The sequence below is a fragment of the Bos indicus x Bos taurus genome, chromosome X (assembly GCF_003369695.1).
Source record: "Bos indicus x Bos taurus breed Angus x Brahman F1 hybrid chromosome X, Bos_hybrid_MaternalHap_v2.0, whole genome shotgun sequence".
NCBI lineage: Eukaryota > Metazoa > Chordata > Mammalia > Artiodactyla > Bovidae > Bos > Bos indicus x Bos taurus.
In genome coordinates this window covers 17,030,288-17,039,583 of record NC_040105.1, presented here as the reverse complement: position 1 = coordinate 17,039,583, position 9,296 = coordinate 17,030,288, and the positions used below count along the sequence as shown (strand labels likewise).

The 9,296-nt window shown below is 41.1% G+C and overlaps 1 non-coding gene across 1 annotated transcript; it reads left to right on the top strand.

The window, feature by feature from the left end:
- Positions 1 to 7,643: 7,643 nt before the first annotated feature.
- TRNAG-UCC lies at positions 7,644 to 7,716 on the top strand. Its single transcript has one exon. It is a non-coding gene; the product is annotated as a tRNA-Gly (tRNA).
- The last annotated feature ends 1,580 nt before the right edge of the window (positions 7,717 to 9,296 follow it).

The window sequence follows — 9,296 nt, the reverse complement described above, 5'->3', positions numbered from 1 at the left end:
TATTACTCAACATAGTTTTGGAAGTCTTAGCTGGCAATCAGAGAAAAGAAAGAAATGAAAGGAATCCAGATTGGAAAGGAAGAAGTAAAACTCTCATTATTTGCAGAAGACACGATACTATACATAGAAAACCCTAGAGATATGATCAGAAAATTACTAGAACTAATCAGGGAATTTAGTAAAGTCGTAGTGAAAAAATTGGCTTAAAACAAAACACTCAGAAAACTAAGATCATGGCATCTAGTCCCATGAATTCATGGCAAATAGATGGGCAAACAATGGAAACAGTGAGAGACTTTATTTTGGGGGGCTCCAAAATCATTGCAGATGGTGACTGCAGCCATGAAATTAAAAGACGCTTGCTCCTTGGAAGAAAACCTATGACTAACCTAGACAACATATTAAAAGGCAGAGACATTACTTTGCCAACAAAGGTCCATCTAGTCAAAGCTATGATTTTTCCAGTAGTGATGTATGGATGTGAGAGTTGGATTATAAAGAAAGCTGAGCACTGAAGAACTGATGCTTTTGAACTGTGGTGTTGGAGATGACTCTTGAGAGTCCCTTGGACTGCAAAGAGATCCAACCAGCCCATCCTGAAGGAAATCAGCCCTGAATATTCATTGGATGGACTGATGCTGAAGCTGAAGCTCCAATATTTTGGCCAACTGATGCGAAGAACTGACTCATTTAAAAAGACCCTGATGCTGGGAAAGATTGAAGGTGGAAGAAGGGGATGACAGAGGATGACATGGTTGGATGGCATCACTGACTCAATGGACAGGAGTTTGAGCAAGCTTTGCAAGTTGGTGAGGGACAGGGAAGCCTCACGTGCTTCAGTCCATGGCATTGCAAAGGATCGAACATGACTGAGTGACTGAACTGAACTGAGAACAAAAAATTTCACAATTCATAAGGAAACACAAAAGATCTCGAACAGCCAAAGCAATCTTGAGAAAGAAGATTGGAGCTGGAGGAATCAACTGATTTCAGACTATACTACAAAGCTACAATCATAAAAACAGAATGGTACTGGCACAAAAACAGAAATACAGACCAATGGAAAAAGAAAGTCTAGAGATAAACCCAAACACATATAGGCAACCTTATCTTTGACAAAGGAGGCAAGAGTATATAATGGGAAATAGATAGTCTCTTCAATAAGTGGTGCTGGAAGAACTGAACAAGTACATGTGAAAGAATGAAATTAGAACACTTCTTAACACCATACACAAAGATAAACTGGAAATGGATTAAAGACGTAAATGTAAGACCAGAAACTATAAAACTCTCAGAAGAAAACATAGGCAGAACGCTGTATGACATAAATTATAGCAAGATCCTTTATATGATCATCTCCTAGAAAAACGGGAATAAAAACAAAAATAAGTAAGCGTGATCTAACTAAACTTTAAAGCTTTTGCACAGCAAAGGAAACTATAAACAAGGTGGAAAGACAACCCTCAGAATGGGAGAAAATAATAGCAAAGGAAACAACTGACAAATGATTAATTTTCAAAATATACAAGCAGCTCATACAACTCAATACCAGAAAAATAAACAGTCCAATCAAAAAGTGGGAAAAAGACCTAAAGAGACATTTCTCCACAAAAGGCATACAGATGGCTAACAAACACATGAAGAGATGCTCAAAATCAATCATTATTAGAGAAATGCAAATTAAAACTACCTCACACAAGTCAGAATGGCCATTCTCAAAAAATCCACAAACAACAAGTGCTGGAAAGGGTGTGAAGGAAAGGGAACCCTCTTGTACTGCTGGTGGGAATGTAAATTTATACAGCCACTATGGAAGACAGTATGGAGATTCCTTAAAAAACTAGGAATAAAACCACCATACATACCACTTCTAGGCATATAACCTGAAAAAAACAAAACTGAAAGACACATGTACCCCAATGCTCATTGCAGCACTGTTTACAATAGCTAGGACATGGAAGCAACCTAGATGTCCATCAACAGATGAAAGGGTAAAGAAGCTGTGGTACACATATACAATGGAATACTACTCAGCCATAAAAAGGAACACATTTCAGTCAGCTCTAATGCAGTGGATGAACCTAGAGCCTATTATACAGAGTGAAGTAAATCAAAAAGAGATAAAATAAATATCATATATCAACACATACATATTTGGAATCTAGAAAGATGGTACTGATGAACCTATTTACAGAGCAGCAATGGAGATGCAGACATAGAGAAAAGACTTAGGGACAAGGGTGGAGGACAGGGCAAGATGAATGGAGAGAATAGCATGGGAGCATTCACACTAACATATGTAAATAGATAGCCAATGGAAATTTGATGTATGACTCAGGGAACTCAAACTGGGACTCTGTAAAAACCTGGGATGGTAACGGGTGGGAGGTGGGAAGGAGATATAAAAGGGAGGGGACATATGTACACCTATGGCTAATTCGCATTGATGTATGACAGAAATCAAATCAATATTGTAAAGCAATCATCAATCAATTAAAAATAAATAAATACATTAAAAAATTTTTTAAATCAATAGTTCCAAGTCTACAAGTCAAAAGGCCTTGGAACCACTAAAGCAAGCTTCAGAAAGCTTCAGGAAACCATCTGGATTATTGTTGCTCCTTTCCTTTTAATGGCAATGTTATGAGGTCAACAAACAGGGCAAGTATCAGTTCAGTCCCTCAACGTGTCTGACTCCTTGTGGCCCCATGAATCGCAGCACGCCAGGCCTCCCTGTCCATCACCAACTCCCGGAGTCTACCCAAACCCATGTCCATCGAGTCGGTGATGGCATCCAGCCATCTCATCCTCTGTCGTTCCCATCTCCTCCTGCTTCCAATCCCTCCCAGCATCAGAGTCTTTTCCAATGAGTCAACTCTTCGCATGAGGTGGCCAAAGTATTGCAGTTTCAGCTTCAACATGAGTCCTTCAAGTGAACACCCAGGACTGGTTGGATCTCCTTGCAGTTCAAGGGACTCTCAAGAGTCTTCTCCAACACCACAGTTCAAAAGCATCAATTCTTCGGCGCTGAGCTTTTTCACCATCCAACTCTCACATCCATACATGACCACAGGAAAAACCATAGCCTTGACTAGATGCACTTTTGTTGGCCAAGTAATGTCTCTGCTTTTAAATATGCTATCTAGGTTGGTCATAACCTTCCTTCCAAGGAGTAAGCATCTTTTAATATCATGGCTTCAATCAGCATCTGCAGTGATTTTGGAACCCAAAAAATAAAGTCTGACACTGTTTCCACTGCTTCCCCATCTATTTCCCATTAAATGATGGGACCGGATGCCATGATCTTCATTTTCTGAATGTTGAGCTTGAAGCCAACTTCTTCACTCTCCTCCTTCACTTTCATCAAGAGGCTTTTTAGTTCCTCTTCACTTTCTGCCATAAGGGTGGTGTCATCTGCATATCTGAGGTTATTGATATTTCTCCCGGCAATCTTGACTCCAACTTGTGTTTCATCCAGCCCAGTGTTTCTCATGATGTACTCTGCATATAAGTTAAATAAGCAAGGTGACATATACAGCCTTGAAGTGCTCCTTTTCCTATTTGTAACCAGTCTGTTGTTCCATGACCAGTTCTAACTGTTGCTTCCTGACCTGCATACAGGTTTCTCAAGAGACAGGTCAGATGGTCTGGTATTCCCTTCTCTTTCCAAATTTTCCACAGTTTATTGTGATCCACACAGTCAAAGGCTTTGGCACAGTCAATAAAGCAGAAATAGATGTTTTTCTGGAACTCTTCATTTTTCCATGATCCAGCAGATGTTGGCAATTTGATCTCTGGTTCCTCTGAAATTTCTTAAACCAGCTTGAACATCTGGAAGTTCATGGTTCACGTACTGCTGAAGCCTGGCTTGGAAAATTTTGAGCATTACTTTACTAGCATGTGAGATGAGTGTAGTTGTGCGGTAATTTGAGCATTCTTTGGCATTGCCTTTCTTTGGGACTGGAATGAAAACTGACCTTTTCCAGTCTTGTGGCCACTGCTGAGTTTTCCAAATTTGCTGGCATATTGAGTGCCACACTTTCACAGCATCATATTCCAGGATTTCAAATAGCTCAACTGGAATTCCATCACCTCCACTAGCTTTGTTCGTAGTGATGCTTCCCAAGGCCCACTTGACTTCACGTTCCAGGATGTCTGGCTCTAGGTGAGTGATCACACCATCGTGATTATCTTGGTCATGAAGATCTTTTTTGTACAGTTCTTCTGTGTATTATTGCCACCTCTTCTTAATAGCTTCTGCTTCTGTTAGGTCCATACCATTTCTGTCCTTTATCGAGCCCATCTTTGCATGAAATGTTCCCTTGGTATCTCTAATTTTCTTGAAGAGAGCTCTAGTCTTTCCCATTCTGTTGTTTTCCTCTATTTCTTTGCATTGATCGCTGAGGTAGGCTTTCTTATCTCTCCTTGCTATTCTGCATTCAGATGCTTATATCTTTCCTTTTCTCCTTTGCTTTTTGCTTCTCTTCTTTTCACAGCTATTTGTAAGGCCTCCCCAGACAGCCATTTTGCTCTTTTGCATTTCTTTTCCATGGGGATGGTATTAATCCCTGTCTCCTGTACAATGTCACAAACCTGTGTCCATAGTTCATCAGGCACTCTGTCTATCAGATCTAGTCCCTTAAATCTATTTCTCACTTCCACTGTATAATCATAAGGGATTTGATTTAGGTCATACCTGAATGGTCTAGTGGCTTTCCCTACTTTCTTCAATTTCAGTCTGAATTTGGCAATAAGGAGTCCATGATCTGAGCCACAGTCAGCTCCCAGTCTTGTTTTTGCTGACTGTATAGAGCTTCTCCATCTTTGGCTGCAAAGAATATAATCACTCTGATTTCGGTGTTGACCATCTGGTGATGTCCATGTGTAGAGTCTTCTCTTGTGTTGTTGGAAGAGTGTGTTTGCTATGACCAGTGTGTTGTCTTGGCAAAACTCTATTAGCCTTTGCCCTGCTTCTTTCTGTACTCCAAGGCCAAATTTGCCTGTTACTCCAGGTGTTTCCTGACTTCCTACTTTTGCATTCCGGTCCCCTATAATGAAAAGGACATCTTTCTTGGGTGTTAGTTCTAAAAGGTCTTGTAGGTCTTCATAGAACTGTTCAACTTCAGCTTCTTCAGTGTTATTGGTTGGGGCATAGGCTTGGATTACCATGATATTGAATGGTTTGCCTTGGAAACAAACAGAGATCATTCTGTCATTTTTGAGATTGCATCCAAGTACTGCATTTTAGACTCTTGTTGACCATGATGGCTACTCCATTTCCTTTAAGGGATTCCCGCCCACAGTAGTAGATATAATGGTCATCTGAGTTAAACTCACCCATTCCAGCCCATCTTAGTTTGCTGATTCCTAGAATGTCAACATTCACTCTTGCCATCTCTTGTTTGACCACTTCCAGTTTGCCTTGATTCTTGGACCTAACATTCCAGGTTCCTATGCAATATTGCTCTTTACAGCATCGGACCTTGCTTCTATCACCAGTCACATCCACAAATGGGTATTCTTTTTGCTTTGGCTCCATCCCTTCATTCTTTCTGGAGTTATTTCTCCACTGATCTCCAGTAGCATATTGGGTACCTACAGACCTAGGGAGTTCCTCTTTCAGTGTCCTATCTTTTTGCCTTTTCATACTGTTCATGGGGTACTCAAGGCAAGAATACTGAAGTGGTTTGCCATTCCCTTCTCCAGTGGACCACATTCTGTCAGACCTCTCCACCATGACCTGCCCATCTTGGGTGGCCCCACAGGCATGGCTTAGCTTCTTTGAGTTAGACAAGGCTGTGGTCCCTGTGATCAGATTGGCTAGTTTTCTGTGATTATGGTTTCAGAGTGTCTGGCCTCTTATACCCTCTCGCAACAACTACCATCTTACTTGGGTTTCTCTTACCTTGGATGTAGGGTGTCTCTTCACAGCTGCTCCAGCAAAGCGCAGCCACTGCTCCTTTCCTTGGACAAGGGGTATCTCCTCACAGCAGCCCCTCCAGAATGTAGGGTAGCTCCTCTCTGCTGCTTCTCCACCATCGCAGCCTGGTGCTCTCGGTCACTGCCCCTGACCTCGGACGTGGGGTAGCTCCTCCCAGCTGCTGCCCCTGACTTAGGGCGTGGGGTAGCTCCTCTCAGCAGCACTTCTGCATGGTCCGTCACAGCCGCCACGCTTCTGCGAGTATAGATTAACTGAATTTTTATGCACCTGGTATAAAAACTATTTGCTTGAAGCTATCTAAATAAAGGTTGATGGTCAATTTGGGGCTTTGGCACTAGAGTTAACAGCTTAAATCTTCCCTAAGATTTCTGCTATGTTTTGGATATTAACCCTTTATCAGATATATGATTTGCAAATATTTTCTCCCATTCTGTAGGCTGCCTTTATGTTTTGTTCATGGCTTTATTTCCTGTATAGAAGCTTTTTTAATTTTATATAGTCTCACTTGTTTATTTTCACTTTTGTTGCCAGATCCAGAAAGTCATTGCCAATACCAATGTCAAGGAGCTTACCCCCATATTTTGATCGAGGAGTTTTGCAGTTTCAGGTCTTACATCCAACTTTTTAATCCATTTTTAAGTTGATTTTTGTGTATGGTATAAGATACTGGTCCAGTTTCATTCTTTTGTACCTGGCTGTCAAGGTTTTCCAACACCATCTTGAAGAGGCTATCCTTTCTCCATTGTATATTAATGGCTCCTTTGTCATAAATTGTGAAAGCTTTTTTGAGAGATAATTTAAATATAATAAAGTACTCAAATGATAAAAGCACAGCTAGATAAATTTGCACATTTGTAGACACCTGCCACTGAGGGTTACACAGAGTCCAACATGACTGAAGCAACTTAGCACCCATGCACACACATACACCTGCCACCGAAGTCAAGATTTAGAATGTTATCAGGATCCCTTAAGGCTCCCTCATACTCCTTTCCAGTCAATACCACCCTCCTGGGAGTACCCACTGTTCTGATTTCTGTCACCATAGATTATTTTTGCTTGTTCTTGATTATCATATAAGTGGAATCATATAGTATGTGGTCTTATCTGGCTTCTTTCATTTGGTTCAATATCTATGACATTCATTCATGTTGTTGGATGTCCTCTGCTTCTAAGTTTGATCTGACCTTGATTAAAATCTTGGGCTTTTGGGAGGGAGGCTCAAGAAGGAGGAGACATATGTATACCTATGGTTGATTGATGTTGATGTTTGGCAGAAACCAACAAAATTCTGTAAAGCAATTATCCTTCAACTAAAAAAATGAATTTAAAAAAATCTTGGGCTTTCTTGGTGGCTCAGAGGTGAGCAGTCCACCTACCAATGCAGGAGACACAGGTTCAATCTCTGATCTGGGGAGATCCCACATGATGTGGAGCAACTAAGCCCATATGCCACAACTACTGAGCCTGTGTTCTAGAGCCTGGGAGCCACAACTACTGATCCAACATGCCTAGAGGCAGTGCTCCACAACAAGAGAAAACACCACCATGAAAAGTCCTTGCACCACAACAAAGCGTAGCTCCCACTCACCACAACTAAAGAAAAGCCCTCATAGCAATGAAGACTCAGAACAGACAAAATAAATAAATAACATTTTGAAAAGCTTTAAAAAAAAATAAAAATTAAAATCCTCTCCAGACTTCCCTGATGGTCTAATGGATAAGACTCTGTGCTTCCAATGCAGGGTGCCCAGGTTCAATCCCTGGTCAGGGAACCAATCCTACATGCTACAACTAAAGATCCTGCATGCGGCAGCAAAGAACTCATGTGGGCAAATAAATAAATAAAATTTTTAAATAATTAAAATCCTCTCAAGCTTACATTAATGTGGTTACTTATAAACAAAATGGGATATATGACAGCTATGTGTTAGGATTTGGAGGAGAGTTAAATTTATAAATAGCTGCATCCATACTAGTTTTGTGATTTGATAATAATAGATAATAAATATAATTAGAAACACTACAATAGCAGAATCAAAGCTTATGTGCATCTCTGAACTGAAAGCAAATGCTATCTTGGGAAAATTCTCCCATTTGGTTACTGGAAATGTTCACTGCTGATCATGTTTCCCCTTTAACTGAAAGAAAAGGCTCTTTGCATCATTTCCCCACTCAGCGTTCAGTTGAGTCAAATGGAGACTACCACTAATGCTCAATCAGCTCATCAGGAAGACTTTACTTTCCATTGATCTCTGTGATCTGTGTGGTTTGGATCTGCTGGAAGGATAGGCTCCCCAAACCCCCATTCATACATCTGAGCCCGCCCCACGAAGTCTTGGGAAGGCCAAAGTCAATCTGAGAGATGCCCTTGGTCTCTGTCTTTGGACCTCCTCTCCAGCTGGAGACAGAAGGATCCTCAGCTGCCAAGGAGAGCTCCATCCTGACCACACATGTGAGACATCAAGGAGCCGAAGCAGCTCCAGAAGGAATCTGCAATTAATTATGTTTCACAAATTGCCTTCAGTGGGGGACCAGCTCTTTTCAGGCGCTGGATGAGGCACAGTGTATGGCTTTGGTGGGCTTACCTAAGTTACAGATCCATGGGGGGAGTGGAGCACACTAGAGTTGTTTGGAAGCACCCTACTCTTTGTAGGAGAGGAGGTCATAACCAGCCAGGACATTTAGCATGGGAGTCCCACCCTCCTGGGCACATCGGCTGTCTTTGAGTCATCAGCATGCAGTGTGGAGAGTTTGGCTGCTTACTGAAAGGGATGGAATTAATGATTTTCTTGTGCTCTGTTGGGCTGGGATTTTCTTACGTTTCTGTTACAACACAGAGTAGCATCTCCCTTTAATAAATCACTGGCCCTATTCTGTAAGCTGGGAGTTAAGTGGGAATTGCTACAGGGAAGAGTTGGCCTTACAGGTAATAAGTAGCCACCTTCAAGTATGGTAGAGGGGCTAAAAGCCTAGGCTCTGGATTCAGGCTGCCTGGGTTCAACTAGCTTCATTGGTTACTTGCTGTGTAACTTCAGGCAAGTAGTCATTAACCCCTCAAAGCTTCAGTTTCTCTATTTGTAAAATAGGAATGATTTTACCTAAATCATACAGCTGTTGTGAGGACAAAATGAGATAGTCATTATAACACGCTTACTAGCATAGCATCCATTTTAATACATGTTTCTTAATGTATTGGAATGACTCTCAGCTCAAAAATTTAAATATAAAAGAATCATTTTACTATTTGCTTAAATTCAATTTTACATACCCATGGTGGAGGAAAACTTGATCTCAGTTACTGAGTCTTCTCTAGGCCACCGCTGTGCAATTGCTTCATGGTCATCAACCATTC